This window comes from Oncorhynchus keta, chromosome 35 (assembly GCF_023373465.1).
Source record: "Oncorhynchus keta strain PuntledgeMale-10-30-2019 chromosome 35, Oket_V2, whole genome shotgun sequence".
In the NCBI taxonomy this organism is placed as follows: domain Eukaryota; kingdom Metazoa; phylum Chordata; class Actinopteri; order Salmoniformes; family Salmonidae; genus Oncorhynchus; species Oncorhynchus keta.
The window spans coordinates 48,623,169-48,646,707 of NC_068455.1; positions in this window are offsets into that span (position 1 = coordinate 48,623,169).

A 23,539-nucleotide genomic window follows, 5' to 3' on the forward strand; every position below is an offset into this window, starting at 1 on the left:
CTCTGACTCATTCCCCTCTCATTCGCCTCCACTTCACAGTAGAAGCATAAAACAAGCTTCTACAACTCTTGACATCTAGTGGAAGCCTTAGGAAGTGCAATTTGAGCAATATTCCACTGTATCTTCGATAGGCAATGAAATGATAACCTACAAACTTCAGATTTCCTGTTTTTTTATCAGGTTTTTGCCAGCCATATGACATCACAGACATCATTCAAACAGTTTTAGAAACTTCAGAGTGTTTTCTATCCAAATATACTAATAATATGCATTTCTTAGCTTCTGGTGACTGAGTAACAGGCAGTTTACTCTGGGCACCTTATTCATCCAAGCTACTCAATACTGCCCCCAGCCATAAGAAGTTAACGCCAGCCAAGAATAGGGCCTTATGTTTCAAAGTGCAGAGGATTTTGTCTGGACAGAGAGGGAATTGAGGCTGAGGTTTAGCTGGGCATCATGCCACATTGCCCTAAAAGCATTGTCATCAAAAGTGCCAGTGCCCTCCTAGAATCAATATTTGAAATGTAAGGTTATCCATTATTCAAGAAATGAGGGCTGGTCAATTTCAGGGATCCTTATAACTGTACTCAAAGAGAGAACTTTTTTCTAATTGAATAGTGTCATGAATTATAGCTTGGCTTTCAAAGATTGCATGTCTGGTTGAGAATTCGACAGGACCAAATTATTTTTAATACATAAATTGTGTGGAACATGGATCTCATACCTCACATGTGTGCAGCATGGATATACAGTACCAGTTAAAGGTTTTGACACACCTACTCATTCAAGGCTTTTTCTTTGTTTTTACTACTTTCTACATTGTAGAATATACACATATGCTATCACGTAGTAACCCAAAAATATATTTTACATTTCAGATTATTCAAAGTAGCTACCCTTTGCCTTGATGACAGCTTTGCACACTCTGGGCATTGGTTACTCATCCACCAAACTTTACAGTTAGCTCATCGTTGGACTGCCAGATGGTTGAAGCGTGATTCATCACTCCAGAGTATGCGTTTTCATTGTTCCAGAGTCAAATGTCGGCAGGCTTTACACCATTCCAGCCGAAACTTGGCATTGTGCTCGGCCATGGAAACACATTTCATGAAGATCATGACGAATAGTTATTGTGCTGATGTTGCTTCCAGAGGCACTTTAGAACTCGGTGGTGAGTGTTACAACCAAGAACAGACTATTTTTACACGCTACATGCTTCAGCACTTGGCAGTCTTGTTCTGTGAGCTTGTGTGGCCTACCATTTTGCGGATGACCCGTTGTTGTTCCTAGACGTTTCCACTTAACAATAACAGCACTTACAGTTGACCTAGGCAGCTCTAGCAGTGCAGAAATTTGAGGAACTGACTTGTTGGAAAGGTGGAATCCTATGACGTTGCCACGTTGAAAGTAACTGATCTCTTCAGTATGGCCATTCTATGTGCCAATGTTTGTCTATGGAGATTGCATGGCTGTGTGCTCAATTTTATACACCTGTCAATAACGATTGTGGCTGAAATAGCCGAATCCACACATTTGAAGGTGTGTCCATATACTTTTGTATTCATAGTGTATGTACTGTATATTGTGCATATAAAGAATTAGATAATGTGCCATTAATACAGTATTTAGCCATTTATTAAAAAGCCCAGCTCAAGACCACTTTGCTTAACACTTCCTTGTAGCGAGTAATCATAACATCCTATTTGCAACTGGATAATTGTACTTTGATGGATTCGGACTTCAACAGGTGATAAAATAATTGTCATAGAAAGTGGAATCTAGTTACATTTGTAAAACATGTATTGATTGATTTTGGTACTAGACCAAAAAAAAAATGGCAGTATCATTTTATCACTACCGACAGTGGAGATGATATTGTATCTCTTAGTTTTAAATAAGAATTGTGCAGGAGATTGAGTAGCATCAACCACATCCATATTAATAATAAACATGCACAAAATTAGGATTTGACAGAGAAATTCCTCTCTTTTACAAACCATTGCAAACCTCTAATCAATAATTGAAAATAGTTTGTAGCTGGTGATGCAAGGTCCACTCCAATCTAGCTTATTGGGTCATTTGTTTTATAGAAAATGTCACATTATAGCTAAATTAAATTACTGCTGCTCCCACGAGAGCCTCTTGTGAACAGTAGACACACACTTTCATTATAAGGTTTGGAGATCAGGAGGTGGTCTAATCCAATCAAATTTTGGCAAACCAGCAAGGCTGATTGGTATTCCCCTTGTCATATTCTTTAGGAAATTAGTATGATTGGGGAGTGAATGAAAGCAGGGGTATTTGCTGATACTCTCACTAACTGATCCAGGAACAGCTGATTTATAACCCACCACCTGGGCCATGTTAAGCACGGTACAACCATAGAGGTACAATTTAATATTGTAACCTGATCGGACTTTATATACAGTGCATTCGTTTTCCACATTTTGTTACCTTACAGTCTTATTCTAAAATTAATTTAATATTTTTTGCCCTCATCAATCTACACACAATACCTCATAATGACAAAGCAAATATTGTTTTCTTTTTCAAATGTATATATAAAAAAATGGAATGACCTTATTTACATAAGTATTCAGACCCTTTGCTATGAGACTCACAATTGAGCTCAGGTATATCCTGTTTCCATTGATCATCCTTGAGACATTTCTACAACTTGATTGGAGTCCACCTGTGGTAAATTCAATTGAATGGATATGATTTGGAAAGGCACACACCTGTCTATATAAGGTCAAACAGTTGACAGTGCATGTCAGAGCATAAACCTAGCAATCAGGTTGAACAAATTGTCCGTAAGAGCTCCGAGACAGGATTGTGTCGAGGCACAGTTCTGGGGAAGGGTACCAAAATATTTCTTCATCATTGAAGGTCCCCAACAACACAGTGGATTCCATCATTCTTAAATGCAATAAGTTATGAATGGCCAAGACTTGCCCGGCCAAACTGAGCAATAGGGGGAAAAGGTGACCAAGAACCCGATGGTCACTCTGACAGAGATCCAGAGTTCCTCTGTGGAGATGGGAGAACCTTCCAGAAGGACAAACATCTCTGCAGCACTTCACCAATAATTTTATGGTAGAGTGGCCAGACTGAAGCCACTCCTAACTAAAGGCACATGACAGCCTGCTTGGAGTTTGCCAAAAGTTACCTAAAGGAATCTGACCATGAGAAACAAGATTCTCTGGTCTGATAAAACCAAATAGCTACTTTGGTTAGCGCGTTTGGTAGACAATTCCAAAGTCACAAGGTGCGTCCACTATAACGTGACGAAATGTCCAAAAGTTCTGTAACAGTCAGTAGAAACATGTCAAACGATGTACTGAATCAATCTTTAGAATGTTGTTTACATATATCTTGAATAACATTCCAACAGGAGAATTAGAATGACTTCAGATGATGGCAGGTCCTTCCCCTGTGAACGCGCATGGTGAAAGCATGGTCAACTCGTGGCAGTGGTGACTATTTCCTGTCTCATTCGACCCCCAATCATCAGACAAAGTTATATTGACTGTTGACATCTAGTGGAAGGCGTAGGAAGTGAAAACTCATCCATATCTCCCTGTAATTTCAATGAGACCTTGGTTGAAAATCTGCCACACCCAGAAAAAATACAAACAGGAAGTGGAATTTCTCAGGTTTTGCCTGCAGTTCTGTTTTACTCACAGACATAATTCAAACAGTTTTAGAAACTTCACAGAGTGTTTTCTATCCAATACTAATAATACTATGCATATTTTAGCAACTGAGATTGAGGAGGTGGCCGTTTACAATGGGCACCTTTTCATCCAAGCTACTCAATACTGCCCCTGCAGCCATAAAAAGTTGTATAATATCACCTAATTTCTCTTACGGCTTTAAATCTAAATTATGATTTATTAAAATGATGTGCCCTTGGATAATATTTGGGATAGGTCATATTACGTCTGCTACATATTCGGAGGACTGCCTCAGTTTCTGTTAGTTATCCGCCACTGTTTGAAATGAGCCATCAGCGCAATGAAAACTGTAATTGCTTCTGATAGTGTTTGTCCTATATTGAGATCAGGCGAGATAACTATTGCTGAATCGTCTCCAATCTTCCAGGGCAAACTGCGATGAGCAAAGTAATTCTAAAATCCAAGTGTGTGTATCTGAGCGTGATGCCTTTATTAAACCTTTATTTAGTGGGTAGAAGTGCATTTCTCCTATCCCAAGAAGGAGCATGTGGAGACGCCATAATTAAAAACCCGACCAGACTATATTTGAGTGGATTATTATTCACTTCTGATCTGAAGCAGCGCAAACTAACTGACAGAAGGGCTGGGTATTGAAATTAGATACATTGTCACGTGCCTTTCTGTGCATTGACCCTTTCATCATTGATATCAACAATCATTTGGAAAGAGATGCACTACATCAGAAAACCAAGATGTTGCAAATATATTTTTTGCATGATCAGTTATCTGCTGTCCTTTTGACTTTATTCACCTAATTGTCCTTACTGTGCTGACATGTGTGTATGGCGCACTCAGATCTTGCAAATTGCATTGTCTGATGGGAAGATAAGAATACTGAAATGGTGATAAAATATTCTGAGATTTCAGTGCAGTCCTGAGGTCATTACAGCGTAATTGATGAGACAGTAACATTTCCCCTTGACAGAAGCCTACTGACACTGGCCTCTCTGTAGACTACCAACAGACAAAATTTACTATATACACCTCAATGCCATTGATTGGGCCTCTAAAGTTACCTCGTTAACCCTCTGGAGGACCTTAAACAGCCCCACAAACCGGGGACTCAGCTTCTTACAGGGAAGGTGGAGCGGGAGGTTCCTGGTAGAGAGCAAGACGCTATCACCAGGATGGAACACGGGAGCGTCACTGCGGTGGCGATCCGCCTGCTCCTTCTGATGACGGACGGCGCGTTGGAGTCCACATGGGCATTGTGCCATACCTCCTCTGCGTCCCTGAACCACTCGTCGACTGCAGGAGCTTTCGGATCTGGCTCGGAGTCTACGGCACCAGGGCTGGCTGATAAACCCAGAACACACTGGTAGGGAGTCAGCCTGGAGTATCTCAATGAATTCTGGGCGTATTCTGCCCAAGAAAGCAATCATGAATCTCCCCAGCTCCTGGTTCATCCTCTCCAACTGCCCGTTAGACTGAGGCTGGTAACCGGAAGTGAGGCTGACCGTGACCCCCAGCTTCTCCATGAAGGCTTTCTACACACACACGTCACGTCAATTAGGGGCCATGGCCGGAAACAATGCACACCGGAAGGCCATAGTGCCAGAAGTCCTGCTGGAACTGTGCCTCATCAACCTGGAGAACGGTAAGTAGACCAGAGAGAGGGATAAAATGTCAGGATTCAGAGAATCTGTCAACCAGAAAAGTGGTAAAGCCATCAGAAAGGTGGAGATCCACTACAAAGCCTATGGGCAGATGTGACCAAAGCCGCTTAAGGCACTCAAAGGGGAAGTAGTTTCCCTGCTGAAGCGTGCTGGGGAGTTTTGTATTGAGCATGTACATGTATTGATCTGAACATGAGTTGACAGTGGGCAACGTCCTATGCCAAAGTTGGTCACCAGTATTTATCAGAAAGGGATTGGATGGTGAATACCTTGGTGTCCAGCGTAGATGCACCCTGGAGGGCAGGTGGCAGGAGCGAGTTCCTTTTACAGAGCTTGGCGCATGTCCACATCTACATCCCACAACACAGGGCCAACGATACGGGAGGACTGATTGACTGGCTGAAGGATACTCACAGGACCCTCCACCAACGTGGAACCATAGGGTGTGGGATAGCAGGTCCCCCGACTTCCTGGTTCACAGGCGGTGATTCTCATCTTAGAACAGGAGATGGTGGGGTTATGGAGTTGAGACCACGGGAGGCCGAGGATGACTTTGTGCACAGGTGAGGAGGAAGGGAAGGCTTTCCTGGTGCTAAGGTCCTACGGTGAGGTGCTGGTGCTGTGAAATGTGTAATAGTGCCAATGGTCGTTTATCCAGGGCTTGGACCGAACAAGGAGAGGAGAGTGGATACGCAGTGATGTTGAGGGAGGAGACAAGGGCCTGGTCGATGAAATTCCCCACGGCACCAGAGTCCACTTTGACCGTCCACTGGAGGCTGCCACGGTCCGGAAGGTGAGGGCATACTCAGCAGTGGTCTGGGCACCCTGCTAGTCGCTCATCTCCCTCTGGTGGGGGGTCAAAGACTGTCCTGAACAGAGTCATGAACCCTTCGTAGAATGCCAAGAGTGTGCAAAGCTGTCATCGGGGGAAAGCGTGGCTACTTTGAAGAATATATTTTGATTTGTTTAACACTTTTTTGGTTACTACATGATTCCATATGTGTTATTTCATAGTTTCAATGTCTTTACTATTATTCTACAATGTAGAAAATAGTAAAAATAAAACCCTTGAATGAGTAGGCATGTCCAAACTTTTGACTGTTACTGTAAGTATGCACACCCTTGAGTCAATACCACTGTAGAAGCACCTTTTGCAGCGATTACAGCTGTGAGTCTAAGTGGATTGTGCAACATTTTGCTCATTATTCTTTTCAAAATTCTTGAAACTCTATGAAATTGTTGTTGATCATTGCTAGACAACCATTTTCAGGTCTTGCCATAGATGTTTTGTAGATTTAAGTCAAAACTGTAACTCGGTCACCCAGTAAAATACACTGTCTTCTTGGTAAGCAACTCCAGTGTAGATTTTGCTTTGTGTTTTAGGCTATTGTCCTGCTGAAAGGTGAATTCATCCAACTTCTACCGAAGTCGTTGCCTTTCCTTGTTCGGGCGGTGCTCGGCGGTCGAAATCACCGGTCTTCTAGCCATCATTGATCCATTTTTCATTTTCCATTGGTTTTGTCTTGTCTTCCCATACACCTGTTTTCAATCCCATTCATTACCTGTGGTGTATTTAACCCTCTGTTTCCCCTCATGTCTTTGTCAGAGATTGTTTATTGTCAGTGTTGTGTTTACTGTATAGGTGCGCGACGGGTCCTCGTACCCATGTTTGTTAATATTCTATTATTATTAGTGTTATGGAGCATGTTACGTGGACATTCATTAAAAGACTCCATTTGATTCTCCTGCGCCTGACTTCCCTGCCACCTATACACACGACTCTGACACCACCAGTGTCTGGTGGAAAGCAGACGGGTTTTCCTCTATGATTTAGCCAGTGCTTAGCTCCATTCAGGTTATTTTTTTGTCATGAAAATCTCCCCAGTCCTTAATGATTACAAGAATAACATGATAACAAGTCAGCCACCATTACGCTCGAAAATATGGAGATTGGTACTCAGTAATGTGTTCTATCGGATTTGCCCCAAACAGAACACTTTGTATTCAGGACAAATATTGAATTGCTTTGCCACATCTTTTTCAGTTTTACTTTACTGCCTTACTACGAACAGGTTACATGTAATGGACTATTTTTTATTATGTACAGTCTTCCTTCTTTTCACTCTGTCAATTAGGTTAGTATTGTGGAGTAACTGTTGATGATCCATCCTCAGTTTTCTCCTATCACATTTTCCTTCCTCTCAGGCAACTGAATTAGGACGGATGGCTGTATTTTTGTAGTGACTGGGTGTATTGATACACTATCGAAAGTGTAATTAATAACTTCACCATGCTGAAAGGGATATTAAATGTCTGCTTTTTACACTTTTACCCATCTACCAATAGCTATCCTTTTTTGTGAGGCATTTGAAAACCTCACTGGGGTTTGTGGTTGAATCTTTGTTTGAAATGAACCACTCGACCAAGGGACCGTACAGATAATTGTAACAGCAAAAGGGTTTAATACATTGACACAAAACATTTCAGCTTTTCATTTAAAAAATAATTTCTAAAAATTTCTAAAATCACAATTCCAATTTGACTTTATGGGTCATTGTGTTTAGGCCAGTAATAATAATAAAAATATCTCAATTTAATCTATTTAAAATTCAGGATGTAACACAACAACATGTGGAAGAAGTCAAGGGGTGTGAATACTTTCTGAATGCACTTTACATCAAATTGTTTAAACCCATCATCTCTTAGACAAAATAATAATGTGTTTTATTATAAATGTCACTAGGTATGGTGAGCGATACATTTTTGACAACCTCTCTGTCCAACCTCTCTGCCCTTCCCAAACAGGACCCAAGGTGTGGGCGATAAATAATCCTCGTCCACCTGGGCTGATGGCTCTCCACTAAGGCCATTGCCATGGTTCAGTCCCCCTCCTGCCAAGTGGCTGCCCTGTCAGCGTTCCTCAAGGGCCACCACTATCATATGCTGACACATTGAGAAGCTGATTAAGAGGCTTGCTATTTGATATTAAAATGGGAACATTTATCCGACAACCTCTGACTGAGGAAATATCTCACTTTCTCCAGGACAGATTTACCAACTAGCGTATACATTACTTATAGTATTGAAGGAATGTATTGGGCATGCATTCTAAGTGGTGTGCTAGTATGGATATTGGAACGTGACCTTTGAGTAAATTTTTTTCTTCTTGCAGTTGATTGTTTGAGCATCTATGGATCATCCATAGGGGACTGTCCAAATAGACTTTAAAGTTTTCTGTATACTTCTACTTGGAGAAGTGCAACTTTGGCAGCTGTGCAAAAGTTTAATTAATCTATGTCTAGGAATTGACATATTAATTAAGATAAAGTATGTGACATGACATGTTGCAAATGAGCAGTCTTGCATACAATCATGTCACATAGACAGATGTATCTGATTTTACATTTTAAATGTAGCTCTTGCAGAGAACTTAAGTCACGTTATTAAACTACCTCATATTGAGTAATCAATATACATTATTGCCGGAATACTTTGGCTGATTACAATATATGCTTTAGGCATTGTTTTCCAGATTGTCAATTCAAATTATTTATTCTACTTGGACTGCAATAAAGTCATTAAGGGTTTATACTATCATGTTGGTCTCAATAGCAAAGGAAGAAATGATCTTTCCCACTACTCTCTTCAGGAGTGGAAGTTATCTGAAACATCCATTCAGGGAAACATTGAAGTTGGCTTGACGGCATTGGCTCCCTTGTCATGGAAACATTGTAGTGTCTTTCCTTTCTTTCTAATGTACCAGGTGGCAGTCTCAGTCAACTACCTGTAGGTTGCTTCACAAATTACACCCTATTCTCTATATAGTGCACGCCAGGGCCTATAGGACTCTGGTCAACAGCACAAGTATAGTGAAATACTTAACTTGCAAGCTCTACCCAACGGTGTTGTAATCAATGTCAAAAATAATATTACTAATAATAAAAAATATATAAAAAAAGAAAACAAGAAATAAAAGAGGATGCTATAGTGCCAATACCACATTTACAATTAAGTTATATTTTAGCGCCTGGCTATGCAGACGCTAATTGACGCATGCGAGCAATGTGGGTGCAATGTTTGAATAACATGTACGTGTAAATGTATTTTGCGACGCGAGCGGTGTGGTCAGCATGTAAGCGTGATAGGCAGATATACAGGTAAACAGGAGTAATATTGACCAGTAGCAAGATAAATATATAGATACAAATATTTACATGTGAACAGGAGTAAAAGTGACCAGTAGCAAGATAAAATAGATAGGTACTAATGGTAAACTATACACACACATATACCTGGATTGTGTGTGTAGTAGATTAGTGGCCGGAGGGCACAGACTTAATGTATAGTAAAACGTATTTTAATGTAAAAAAAGATATATATTTTAATGTATATTACTGCCTTAATTTTTGCTGGATCCCGGTGGGTGTCAGCGTGGCCTAGTGGTTAGAGCGTTGGACTAGTAACCGGAAGGTTGCGAGTTCAAACCCCCGAGCTGACAAGGTACAAATCTGTCGTTCTGCCCCTGAACAGGCAGTTAACCCACTGTTCCCAGGCCGTCATTGAAAATAAGAATGTGTTCTTAACTGACTTGCCTGGTTAAATAAAGGTAAAATAAATAAAAAAAATATTTAAAAAAAGAGTAGCTGCTGGGGGATCCATTACAACTACAAATGCAAACACAAACAGCAGCGTGGTGGTAGTAATACATCTAATCAATAATCAATTTAGCAGCAGCGTAGGGGAGCAGTAGTTGTTAGCAATTTAACAGTCTTATGGCCAGGGGATAGAAGCTGTTTAGGAGTCTGTTGGACTGAGCCAAACGGGAGCATGGAAAACAGTCCATATCTCATATCTCTCTCAGGTGGCTGGAGTCTTTGACAATTTTTCGAGCCTCTCTCAGACACCGCCTGGCTTGTACATTCTGGATGGCTGGGAGCTCACTTCCAGTGATGTGTTGCACCGTCCACGCCACCCTTTGTAGGGCCTTCCGGTTGAGGGCGGTGCCATTGCCATAAAAGACGGTGATACAACCAATCAGGATGCTCTCAATGGAGCAGCTGTAAAAGTTCCTAAGGATCTGAGGGGCCCTGACAAATCGTTTCAGACTCCTGAGAGAAAAGAGGCACTGCCGCGCCTTCTTCACAACTGTGCTAACAGTAGTGCACTACGAAGGGTGCCATTTAAAATGCTGCCATGGAATCCTTTCTATTCCCCACCGTGGTGAATACATATCCAATCAGCCATGCTATTGATTCCTCTAATCTACACTGTTAGGGAGAGAGACTGCTGACTGCTGGGGAGCTGAAATGAAATGCTGCAGCGTACACTGCTAAGTCGGCTAATAATGTTTACAAAGAATCCTTTTGTCATTCCTGGCTAAATGTTGTAAAAAATAAATTAAAATGTGCATTGTCCAGCTGAATTAAAATCGTAGTTTTTCACAGAATAATATTTGTAGTTTAGGCAGGTGCAAGCACATTCAAATAATTTGTCTTCAATGAGCTATGTGCTGCATGTTCGAATTACACATGAGATATCAATATATTGTTTTGGATCCAATCCACCTTTCCTCATTTTAATGCAGTAGTGGTTTTGATGTGAATAGATTGAATAGATATACTATTTAAAGTGTAGGAAGCATGAGTTTTTACTCACCAAAGTAACACAGTGTGGTCACAGACTTAGTAATTTAGTTGTAGACACGATCTGGTTACCTGTAACTACAAACATAGTTGTGTTTGAGCATTTTTACATATTTATTAACTTATTTCCGGATATCTTTGGAACTACCCACAATGCACTATTTATCAACATAATATGGAAAACCAGTGCTACCTAGCTAGTTCCAGGTGGCTAACGTTAGCTACTAGCCATGCTAGCATGTTATTGCATTCCAAACCACGTGTTGGCACTGGTGAGCTACTATGTACATCCACAAAGAAACCATATAAATTAATGCGAAAAACTTAATCTCCTCATCTTCTGTGCATTTGGTATTGGTAGTCGAGTGAGCGAGTGTTGCAGTAGTTTTCCGTCATTCGTAGCTTGTGCAGTAATACCCACATAGTGGAGTAATATCCACAAGGAAGGGCATTGACTCATTTGTGGCCCAAAAAAGAGAAACTAGCTTTGAAGTGGGACCAGTTTGTCCAGTTGAAGTGAGCGGATTTGGAGTATGGGAACTGTGCGCATGTCACCCTGGAGGATTTGATGGCTTAGTATAATCAGTGGAAGGCAGCATTTGGAATGAGACTCTGACTGAAATCAGTTGCTGTGCCTAGCATGAATGTGAAGTCTGCAACCTCTATTTCCTACTGACCTACTGAGGTATGACTTCGTCATCATCGTGAGTGTCAGCTGTGATGGAGATAAACGGTGTACATTCAATGTGGATTTACCTAACTATATCGCTATTGGATCAGCTGACACTCCCTCTCCTTGGCACTTCTTTGACTTTGGTAACTATCGGTATGTCTCTGCTCCATGTACGTTATATCTGCTTGCTTTTTTGTTGTTGTGTTCTGTGGGTTCCTGCCTGTGCTTGTTCTCTGGCTTACTACTAAGCTATGTTGACTGTAGTGGTTGGCTAGTTAGCTGGTTAGGCTAGCTATCAGGCTAAAATAACTTTAGCTGGCTGGCTTTCTGGCTAAGATAACTGCATATACTGGTTATTTGATAACTGGTTAGATGGCCTTATGCATTTCCAAAACGTTGTTATACTTTAATATAGCTGTAAGCTAGGTGTTGATAGCAACTGACTGACTCATGCAGTACTAACGTGAAGTTAGCAGACAGGTAGGGATAACGTTAGCAGTCACGTTGGCCAGCAACCTTGCTGATCTGTAACAATAAATTCATAAAGTATTTGCTTGTAAGTTGGCAAGAAATGTAATTGAAACCAGTAGTCATGAGTGCCAACACTTTGGTTTTGTCAGGCATATGTGTATAGGTGGCAGGGAAGTCAGGCGCAGGAGAGTCAAACGGAGTGTAAAATTGAGTCTTTTAATAATGTCCTAGTAACATGCTCCATAACACTAAACTGGAAAAGAACATAAACAAAATATGGGTACGAAGACCCGACGCGCACCTATACTACACTGACAATAAACAATCTCTGACAAAGACATGAGGGAAAACAGAAGGTTAAATACACAACAGGTAATGAATGGGATTGAAAACAGGTGTGTGGGAAGACAAGACAAAACCAATGAAAAATGAAAAAAGGATCAATGATGGCTAGAAGACCGGTGACGTCGAACGCCGAGCACCGCCCGAACAAGCGGCAGAAGTCGTGACAGGTTTAATTAAAGTTATATTTGAAGTTATTTCTGTTGTTTCTGTTTCTGAGTTTACATTACAGGGAATAGGCTGGCTTGCCGGGTCCTATTACGTCACATCCCGTAAATGTTGGCATGACTTCGGTATTCTGATCAGTTTTATGTAATTATTTGAAAAATAGAAAATGGGACTTTTAATGTGTATTCTAACACAAATCCATATGTTGCATGTTGTTACATTTATGCTACCTACCCTTTAACCACTTTCAACAATAAGACACTCCTATTTTAGAAGTCACCTTATTGTCCAAGAGGTCGAAGAGGTAACCATAGTCATGGATGGTATTCCATAACAAGGCTTTTCTCTGTGAGTGGACCAGTCTAACATTTTACTACATATAAAAAGGATGAAAGATCCCATGCAACCCCCAACGCCTGCAAGAACACTAACTGGATAATTTATGACTCCTGACGCAGAGGCTGCCATGTTTTTAACAATGGAGGACATTGACAGAACCATTGACTGCACTGGTCTGTTCCAAAGGACGTTCCAGTATTCTCAACCTGACACCCATTTGATATACGCTAACCAATTGAGTTAACTTGTGAATCATGACAATAGTGTTGTTATGATATAGTAATTCTAGTGTTGGCGTAGTGTTGATTTTTATGAGTTTGTTGTCTTGGTTAGACTCCAAATGTGGCTTGGCAATGAGAATTAAGTTATTTGAATTCCCCCAAATTCAAAATCATGATTGCGTTAGCACATTACTTTGATAATAGCAAGGATTCTATAGTAACAGCTAAATGTGGTTACGAGGCACAGACCCTTTCGCTGCTGTGAAATGACAAGTATGCATTTGTTTGGATTGACATTTGAATATACTATCTTGGATTTATTTGAAAGCAAGCTAATTTTCTCTCTTAATTTGTCCCTTTTCAGTGCAAATCATTTTGTCCTCTCCAAAGAATTCTATTAATCTGACTACAAAAGGAAAATGGGAATCGCTTTTGCTGATGTAGGAAGGCAAACTATGTTGATTTTTTTTCTGAATCGTAGTTGGAGTTATCCTTCAGCCACAGTCAAAGTGAACAAATGCCAGGGAGGCAGTAATGATTAATATAGCATGAGAGCTGACTAATGGAGCAAAGCTCAGTTAGAGATAGTTTGCAATTGAGATGAGTTTTACGAGCTCTGTGGGCCCGCTATGACCCACTCTGAAATCCCAGTGAAAGATCAGGGAGTCATGGACATGACTAGGTTTTTAAACATCAGAAAAGGATGACAGGCTACAGGGGTGCTAATAATATAAGGCCTTTTCTGATTATCCCTTTTTTGTCACGCAGCATTGTCACGCCCTGACCTTAGAGAACATTTTTATGTCTCTATTTGCTTTGGTCAGGGTGTGATTTGGGGTGGGCATTCTATGTTTTGTTATCTATGATTTTTGTATTTCTATGTTTATGCCGGGTATGGTTCTCAATCAGGGACAGCTGTCTATCGTTGTCTCTGATTGGTAGCCCGTTTTCCCTCCTTTCTTTGTGGGAAGTTGTCTTTGTTTAGGGCACATAGCCTTTAGCTTCACGGGTTGTTTTGTAGTGTGTATTGTTTTGTTCTGTGTCTTTTTTCAAATAAAAAGGAAAATGTATGCTCACCACGCTGTGCATCCTTCCACAGCCGTGACAGAACTTCCCACCACCAACGGACCAAGCAGCGTGGTAAGGAGGAGAAGCGTGTAATGGACTCCTGGACATGGGAGGAAATCCTGGACGACAAAGGACCCTGGAGGCAGGCTGGGGAGTATCGCCGTCCACGGGAGGAACTGGAAGCAGCTAAAGCTGAGAGGCAGCGTTATGAGGGAACACGGCTGGCAAGGAAGCCCGAGAGGCAGCCCCCCACAATTTTATTTTTTGGGGGGGTGGCACACGGGGAGTGTGGCAGAGTCAGGTTGGAGACCTGAGCCAACTCCCCGCGCTTACCGTGGCGGGCGTCGTACTGGTCAGGCACCGTGTTATGCTCTAAAGTTTGATTCATAATAAGGTCTTCACAAAATATTTGTCATCCCATGTCATAACAGCTTTATGAATATTCCAATAACTTAATGTCATGCTCCTTGACATAAGGGTGACTATGAATATAGTATGTAATATGTTATGTAAAATCAAGACCTATCACTTGACAAATGGACACTAAATGTGATAGATGGGTGGCTACTGCAAATATGATATTCCTTATTGATTGAAAACTTCCTCTGGCATGTATATGATAAAACAAACCTGAGACTAATAGGTTCACAGATGAGAGAATGAAGTGCATTATACAACGGGCGGATCTAATCCTGGATGCTGTTTGGTTAAAACCGCACTCCAGACGGTGTCTATTGCACAAGTTCCCACCGGCTAAGGCAATGATATTAAAATGCCTATTCACTGTTCCATCTCACTGCGCAATCCACTGTCTCATCAGCCCAACCAGGCAATTTATAAACTTGATCTCAGTTGTAAACAAGCAATATTGAAATTTGATCGCCACTGTCTCATTGAGGATTAATGTGTCAGGATGAGACAGACCGCTTTTCTCAGCCAGTCAAAATCATGAATCGGCATCATTTTTATGGATATATACAAAAAAATGTCAATAGAAAAATAGGTAAAACGAAAAAGAATGCAGCTAGTTTGTTGTATTTCCAGCTTCAGTTTGAAGTGTTTGTGTTAGTTGTGCAAGTTGGTTGGCTAGATCCTCTGAAAAGTGTAATGATGAGAGAGCACATTTTCTATGCCAGGCGAAATCACGCATCATTGTTATGGATGTATCCAAATAAATGTCACTAGAAAACAGCTTAAACAAATGCAAATGCAGCTTCTTTGATGTTATTTTGGCTGCACTGTTTGATGTGTGTTAGCCGTAGTTGGCTAGCTAGCAAGCAAGGGATGAGAACTCAACTTCGTCTCGGGCTTAACAACACCCAGTGCTAATATAACCTCCAAACACCGGCTTTTTCGGGCACTTAATTATGACCTGGTTACTAAGTCCACTGACCTCAAAATCCAAGAACATTCTAGCTCAGTGTGCAGTATACCTTACAATACTAAATAAAACACACAAATTACAAAAATGTAAATAAAGAAATATCAGAACTAGCAATGTCAGATTATAAATGTATATGTATATAATGATGAATATGAATATACAGCAGTAGTTATAAGGGATGAGCCTCGACTACAATACAGTATATACATATAAAGTGGGTAAAACAATATGTAAACACTATTAAAGTGACCAATGTTCGATGACTATGTACATAGTGCAGCAGTATGTATCAAATTAAATCAAATCACATTTTATTGGTCACATACAGATATTGAGCAGATGTTATTGCGGGTGTAGCGAAATGCTTGTGTTCCTAGCGCCAACAGTGCCGTAGTATCTAACAATACACACAAATCTAGAATTAAAAGAATAAGAAATATATAAATATTACATTGAGCAATGTTGGAATGGCCGTGACTAAAATACAGTTTATATATATTTTCTTTTAGGTAAGTCAGTTAAGAACAAATTATTATTTCAATGACAGCCTAGGAACAGTGGGTTAACTGCCTTGTTCAAAGACACATTTTCACCTTGTCAGCTAGGGGATTCTATCTTGCAACCTTTCGGTTACTAGCGTTGGACGCTCTAACCACTAGGCTACTTGCCGCTTTACTCATATGAGACAAGTAAAGCATTATGTAAACATTATTGAAACATTATTAAAGTGATTAGTCTAACATTATTAACGTGGCCAGCAGCAGGGTTGAGTTATCGGGTGGAAGACGGCTATTGATGGCTATTTAATAGTCTGATGGCCTCGAGATAGAAGCTGTTTTTCAGTCTCTCGGTCCCAGCTTTGATACACCTGTACTGACCTCACCTTCTGGATGATAGCAGGGTGAACAGGCTGTGGCTCGGATGGTTGATGTCCTTGATGATCTTTTTGGCCTTCCTGTGACATCGAGTGCTGTTGGTGTCCTGGAGGGCAGGTAGTTTGCCCCCAGTGATGCATCGGGCAGACTGCACCACCCTCTGGAGAGCCCTGCATTGCGGGTGGTGCAGTTGCCATACCAGGCGGTGATACAGCCCGACAGGGTGCATCTGTAAAAGTTTGAGGGTTTTGGGGGCCAAGATAAAATAAGAGGCGCTGTTGCGCCTTCTTCACCTTTGTTTTGTTGACCTCAAGTGACAGGCTATTTTCCTGGCACCACTCTCCCACGGTCCTCACCTCCTCCCTGTAGGACTTCTCGTCATTGTTGGTAATCGGACCTACTGCTGTTGTGTCGTCTGCGTACTTGATGATTCAGTTGGAGGTGTGCGCAGTGTTGTGCGCAGGTGTCACGCAGGCATGGGTGAATAGGGAGTGCAGGAGGGTGCTGAGCACGCACCCTTGTCGGGCCTCTGTGTTGAGGATCAGCGAAGTGGAGGTGTTGTTTCCTACTTTCACCACCTAGGGGGTGGCCTGTCCTGTCATCCTGGACCCAGTTGCACAGGCCTGGGTTCAGATCCAGGGCCCAGAGGTTAAGGATACGCTTGGATGATGAGCTTGGATGGTACTATGGTGTTGAAGGCCGAAAAAACCCCAGCATTCTTACATAGGTATTCCTCTTGTCCGAATTGGATAGGGCAGTGTGCAGTGCAAATTTAAGTGGGTCTAGGGTGTCAGGTAATATGATCCTTAACTAGCCTCTCAAAGCACTTCATGATGACAGAAATGAGGGCTACGGGGAGATAGTAATTTAGTTCAGTTACCTTTGCTTTCTTGGGTACAGGAACAATGGTGGACATCTTGAAGCAAGTGGGGACAGCAGACAGGGATAGGGAATATGAATATGTACGTAAAACACTCCAGCCAGCTGGTCAGCGCATGCTCTGAGGACGCAGCTAGGGATGCCGTCTAGGCCGGCAGCCTTGAGGGTTAACACGCTTAAATGTCTTACTCACGTCGGCCACAGAGAAGGAAAGCCCACAGTCCTTGGTAGTAGCAGGCCGCGTCGGTGGCACTGTTTTATCCTCAAAGCGGGCTAAGAAGCTTGTCTGGAAGCAAGCCGTCCGTGTCCGCGACATGGCTGGTTTTCCGTTTGTATTCCATGATACATACGTCTCGTATCTGAGCCGTTGAATTGTGATCCACTGTCTCTGTACTGATGTGTTGACTGTTTGATTGCCTTATGGATGGAATAACTACACTGTTTTATGCCATAATCCCAGTCAGTTTGCCATGGTTAAAATGCAGTGTTTCACGCTTTCAGTTCACGCTTTCACGCTTTGCACGAATGCTGCCATCTATCCACAGTTTCTGGTTGAGTAGGTTTTAATAGTCACAGTGTGTACAACACCTCCTATACACTTTCTGATGAACTTAGTCACTGTATCCGTGTATTCATCAATATTATTCTCAGAGGCTACCCGGAACATATCCCAGTCAGCGTGATCAATACAGTCTTGAAGCATTGATTCCGATTGGTCAGATCAGTGTTGAATAGACCTTAGCATGGGTACTTGCTTTTAAAGTTTCTGCCTATAGGTAGGGAGGAGCAAAATGGAGTCGGGATCAGATTTTCCGAAAGGTAGGGCTGGGGAAGGCCTTGTAGGCATTTTGAAAAGTTGAGTAGCAGTGGTCAAATGTTTTTCCAGCGTGAGTACTACGGTCAATGTGTTGGTAGAACTTCGGTAGTGTTTTCCTAAAAGTGTCTTTGTTAAAATCCCCAGCTACAGTGGTTCTTCCTTTAAAATTTGCCTCGTACTGCAGCACAGCTTGTGGGCTGCTGCAAAGTTATTTAAGTGTCAGCCATTTTTGCCATTAATGGTAGTTTGTGCTAGTTTGCCCAACAGAGGGTATCTTTGAGAAGCTAAGTTATTGAAATGCCATGGAGCTGTAGGCCTAAAGAGTCAAAGGGAGCCTTGAATAAAACTATTTGGGATTGATTTTGATTTTTAGAAATGTATCTCAATTTGATGAATATTATGTTTTTTCAATTCCAAGAAAACAAAAATGCATGTTACTGTAGCTGTTTTAGCATAACTTACTTATTGGCATAAAGGTCTACTTAAATATACAGTACATCAGTCAATCGCTCATTAATTTGTGCATGTCATCACACAGCATACAAGTCATCCATGTCTTTAAATACAGTCAAGCATTTTAGTTATAAAACTAAATAACAAAGGGAGCCTTGATTAATTTTACAATCACAGCTAAATTGATTTAATTAAGGATTTCAGTTAGGAAAATATGGCACTGTGACTGTTCGGGAGTAGGCCTAGGCTACTAAGTGACTGAGTGAAGAGCAAAATAATGCTTACATTTCCACATAAAAATCTGATTGAATAATAAAGACCAGTCCCCATGCTCTGTCATTCAATGACATTTATTCCCTATTGTCCTGCTGATAGTTGAAATCTGCATTTTGAAGTAGTATTTTTATTATTATTTAATTAACGAAAGCATAAAGATGTTGATGAACGAATACTATACAGTATATGCTTGAGCCGACAATTTGCCGTTGCATGAGGTTTGGAGTTAGAAATGTAAAACTTTAGAGTACTTAATACATTGCAAATTGGGGGGATTATTTTTCACACCTACATTAGCCGAAGCTATTAGACTATCCTTTTGTAAAGGTTAAAGAGTCTATTGTCCTGCTAATAGCCCATCATAGAAACATTGTTTGCATATTTCACAGCCTGCTACGCTTGAGAAAAACAAAATGCCTCCAGCTGTCCATCACTACTGTATATGAAAACACAGCATCTACAGTGGTACAAATATATTATTGAATTCTATAAAATGTCCCTGTAGATCTAGTTAAATTTAGAGGATTGGAGGATTCTAAATGAATAACTAAGGGGCATTTTTTGTTATGGAAACTCTGGTCTGTGATATTGATTTAGAAGTGTAAAACCTTACAGAGAATATCTAAGGAGCTTTTGTATAATTACAATGCTCCCCCTACCCTCCTTTCCTACCCTCATACTTGGCAAGAATCTATTGTCCTACTAATAGCCCATCACGGGTGGAAGGCTTTTTGTATTTCAATGTATGGAATTAATGTATACAGTCATTTACCATTCTCGGAGTGGAAATGTTGTTTGCAGAGTTCACAATCATTTTAAAGTCCTCTGATGGTTACAGTCCTAACCCTGGAACAGGTAGCACCATAGAAAGAAGCTGGCTTGATGTAAACAATATGAATTTCTTCTGTTCTCTTTGGTTGCAATGTCATTTTTTTAGACAAAGAGTAAAATCTCTCCCCAACTATTTTGCAATATATATGGTACAGCTGTACATTTTTTGGTCCTTAAATGAAACTGGTATATATTTTTATTTATCACAATTTTCTTTAACAAATTTTGGTCTTTAATGCAGGGCCGACAGACAAGTTCCTTACCCCCCTTCCACTTGATAAAGGTTCCAAATGATAACGTAGTATATTTGAGTTTAACCACAATATTTGTTGTATTATCTTTTCTGGTGGATTAAACTGAAATTGCAACCAACTTTCTATGGCTTGTTAAAAAAATGATGATATCTTCTTCACATCAGCAAAGAAGGATTTACAGTGGTGTGCGAAAGTATTCATCCCCCTTGGCATTTTTCCTAGCTTTTTGCCTTACAACTAGGAATTAAGACATTTTTTGGGGGCCTGTAGCATCATTTTAATTTACACAACATGTCTACCACTTTGAAGATGCAATCTATTTTTTTGTGTGAAACAAACAAGAAATAAGACAAAAAAACAGAACTTGAGCATGCATAACTATTCAATGTTTTGAAGAGCCACCTTTTGCAGCAATTAGAACATGTCTCTCTATAAGCTTGGCACATCTAGCCACTTGGATTTTTGCCCATTCTTCAAGGCAAAACTGCTCCACCTCCTTCAAGTTGGATGGGTTCCGCTGGTGTACAGCAATCTTTATGTCATACCACAGATTCTCAATTGGATTGAGGTCTGGGCTTTGACTAGGCCATTCGAAGACATTTAAATGTTTCCCCTCAACCACTCAAGTGTTGCTTTAGCAGTATGCTTAGGATCATTGTCCTGCTGGAAGGGGAACCTCAGTCCCAGTCTCAAATTTCTGGAAGACTGAAACAGGTTTCCCTCAAGAATTTCTCTGTAATTAGCGCCATCCACCATTCCTTCAAATCTGACCAGTTTCCCAATTCTGACCAAAAACATGGTGTTCTTGGATGGTGTTCTCGGGGAGATTAGAGGTGTTGGAATTGTGCCAGACATAGTGTTTATCTTAATGGCCAAAAAGCTCAATTGTATTCTCATCTGGTCAAAGTAACTTCTTCCATCTGTTTGGGGAGTCTCCCACAGGTTTGTTGTGGTGCCATATTCTTTACATTTTTGTATAATGGATTTAATGGTGCTCTGTATGTCAACGATTGGGTGCAGAGTTGTAGCGAGGACACAGGTATTGAGTAACATAACGGAGTTTACTCAAAATCAAGCAAAATTCCCAATAGGAACATACAAAAAACACTAGCACATAACACAACCACTAACGACATAAACAATCACGGACAGAACAGGAATGTATGCCAGAGGGTTAAACAAGGAACGTGATATGTAATTGAAACCAGGTGTTTGTGTAATACAGGTAAAACTAATCTAATCTAAACTGAAACATGGATCGATGGTGACTAGAAAGCCGGTGACGTCGACCGCCGAACACCACCTAAACAAGGAGAAGGGCCGACTTCGGCGGAAGTCGTGACAGTAACCCCCCTTGACGCGCGGTTCCAGCAGCGCGCCGACACCGGCCTCGGGGACGACCCGGAGGACAGGACGCAGGGCGATCCGGTGAAACACCTGTAGCAATGAAGGATCTAGGATGTCCTCTACCGGTACCTCTCCTCCGGGCCGTACCCCTCCCACTCCACTAGGTACTGAAGGCCCCTAGCCCGACGCCTTGAGTCCATGATGGCTCGTGCGGTATACACCGGGACCCCCTCAATGTCTAGAGGGGGCGGAGGAACCTCCCGCACCTCAGACTACTGGACTGGTGGACTGGACCCGCCACAATGTGATAATCAGGGGGGAGTTGTAACCTATAACAAACCTCGTTCAGTCACTTCAGGAATTTAAATGGCCCCACAAACCACGGACCCAGCTTCCGGCAGGGCAGGTGAAGGGGCAGGTTTTGGGTCGAGAGCCAGACCGGTGCATACACCGGGGCCTCACTGCGGTGGCGGTCGGCACTCGCCTTTGCCTCCTGACGTCCCTTTGACACAGGTATTGAGTAACATAATGAAGTTTACTCAAAATATCAAGCAAAATTCCAAATAGGAACATACAAAAAACACTAGCACATAACACAAGCACTAACGACATAAACAATCACAGACAGAACAGGAATGTATGCCAGAGGGTTAAGTAAGGAATGTGATATGTAATTGAGACCAGGTGTGTAATACAGACAAAACTAAACTGAAACATGGATCGATGGTAACTAGAAAGCCAGTGACGTCGATCGCCGAACACCACCCAAACAAGGAGAAGGGACGACTTCCGCGGATGCCGTGACACCGTGGGATGTTCAACGTTTCGGATATTTCTGTATAACCCAACCCTGATCTGTACTTCTCCACAACTTTGTCCCTGACCTGTTTGGAGATCTCCTTGGTCTTCATGGTGCCGCTTGATTGGTGGTGCCCCCTGCTTAGTGGTTTTGCAGACTCTGGGGCTTTTCAGAACAGGTGTATATGTACTGAGATCATGTGACAGATCATGTGACACTTAGCTTGCGCACAGGTGGACTTTATTTAAATAATTATGTGACTTCTGAAGGCAATTGGTTGCACCAGATCTTATTTAGAGGCTTCATAGCAAAGGGGGTGAATACATATGCACGCACCACTTTTCCATTTAGAATATATATATATATATTTTAAACAAGTTTCACTTCACCAATTTGGACTATTTGTGAATGTCCAGCACATAAAATCTAAATAATAATCTGTTTAAATTACAGGTTGTAATGCAAAAAAATAGGAAAAACGCCAATGGGGATGAATATTTTTGCAAATATTTCACTTTCACACTGTGATAAATAAAGCCAGTTTATTATTTAGAATGATTCATTTCTGTTTTTAGAGGGAGAGAAACCAAAAGCCCACGTTCCTATTTTTCAAAAATCGTCAGTTCACATGTCAAGTGTAATTTTCCCATTGTATTTACCCAAGTTCTCTCTTAACTCCAGGACCATCAACATTTGTTTTTGTTGTTGCCTGATGCAGGACTCTAGTGCCAGAGAAGAGACTCTCAGATTGGAAACACCTCCATAAATCTACGAAAAGATTGTCAAATCCGTGCCACAGTTTAGATTACCGATAGATCAGCGTTCTAAGCCCCCCTTGTGAAAGTGTGGTGCAATGACAGAATGCAACCATCTACCACTAAGGGTCGCGGCATAAGTGCAAAATGTTTAAAGGAAGAACCACTGTACAATAAATGCGGCCTCAGGATATGTAGTTTCCAGTTTGCATAAAGTCCAGTGTAGTTTTTTTTGAGGGCCGTTGTTGTATCAGCATGAGGGGGAATACACACGGCTGTGACTATAACTGAAGAGAATTCTCTTCGGAGGTAATACGGTCAGCATTTCTAGGTTTTCTAGGTTGGATGAACAAAAGGACTTGAGTTTCTGTATGTTAATCATGAAACAAGCCTTTCTTCTTACCGGAGAGTTCTTTATTACACCCCACATTTCTTCTTGCCTGAGAGTGCTTTATTCCGGTCTGCGCAATGTACTGAGAACCCAGCTAGCTGTATGGATGGGGACATTGTATCCCGTGAGAGCCTTGTTTCCTTGAAACAGAGTATGTTACAGACCCTGATGTCTCTCTGGAAGTAGATTCTCGCCCTGAGC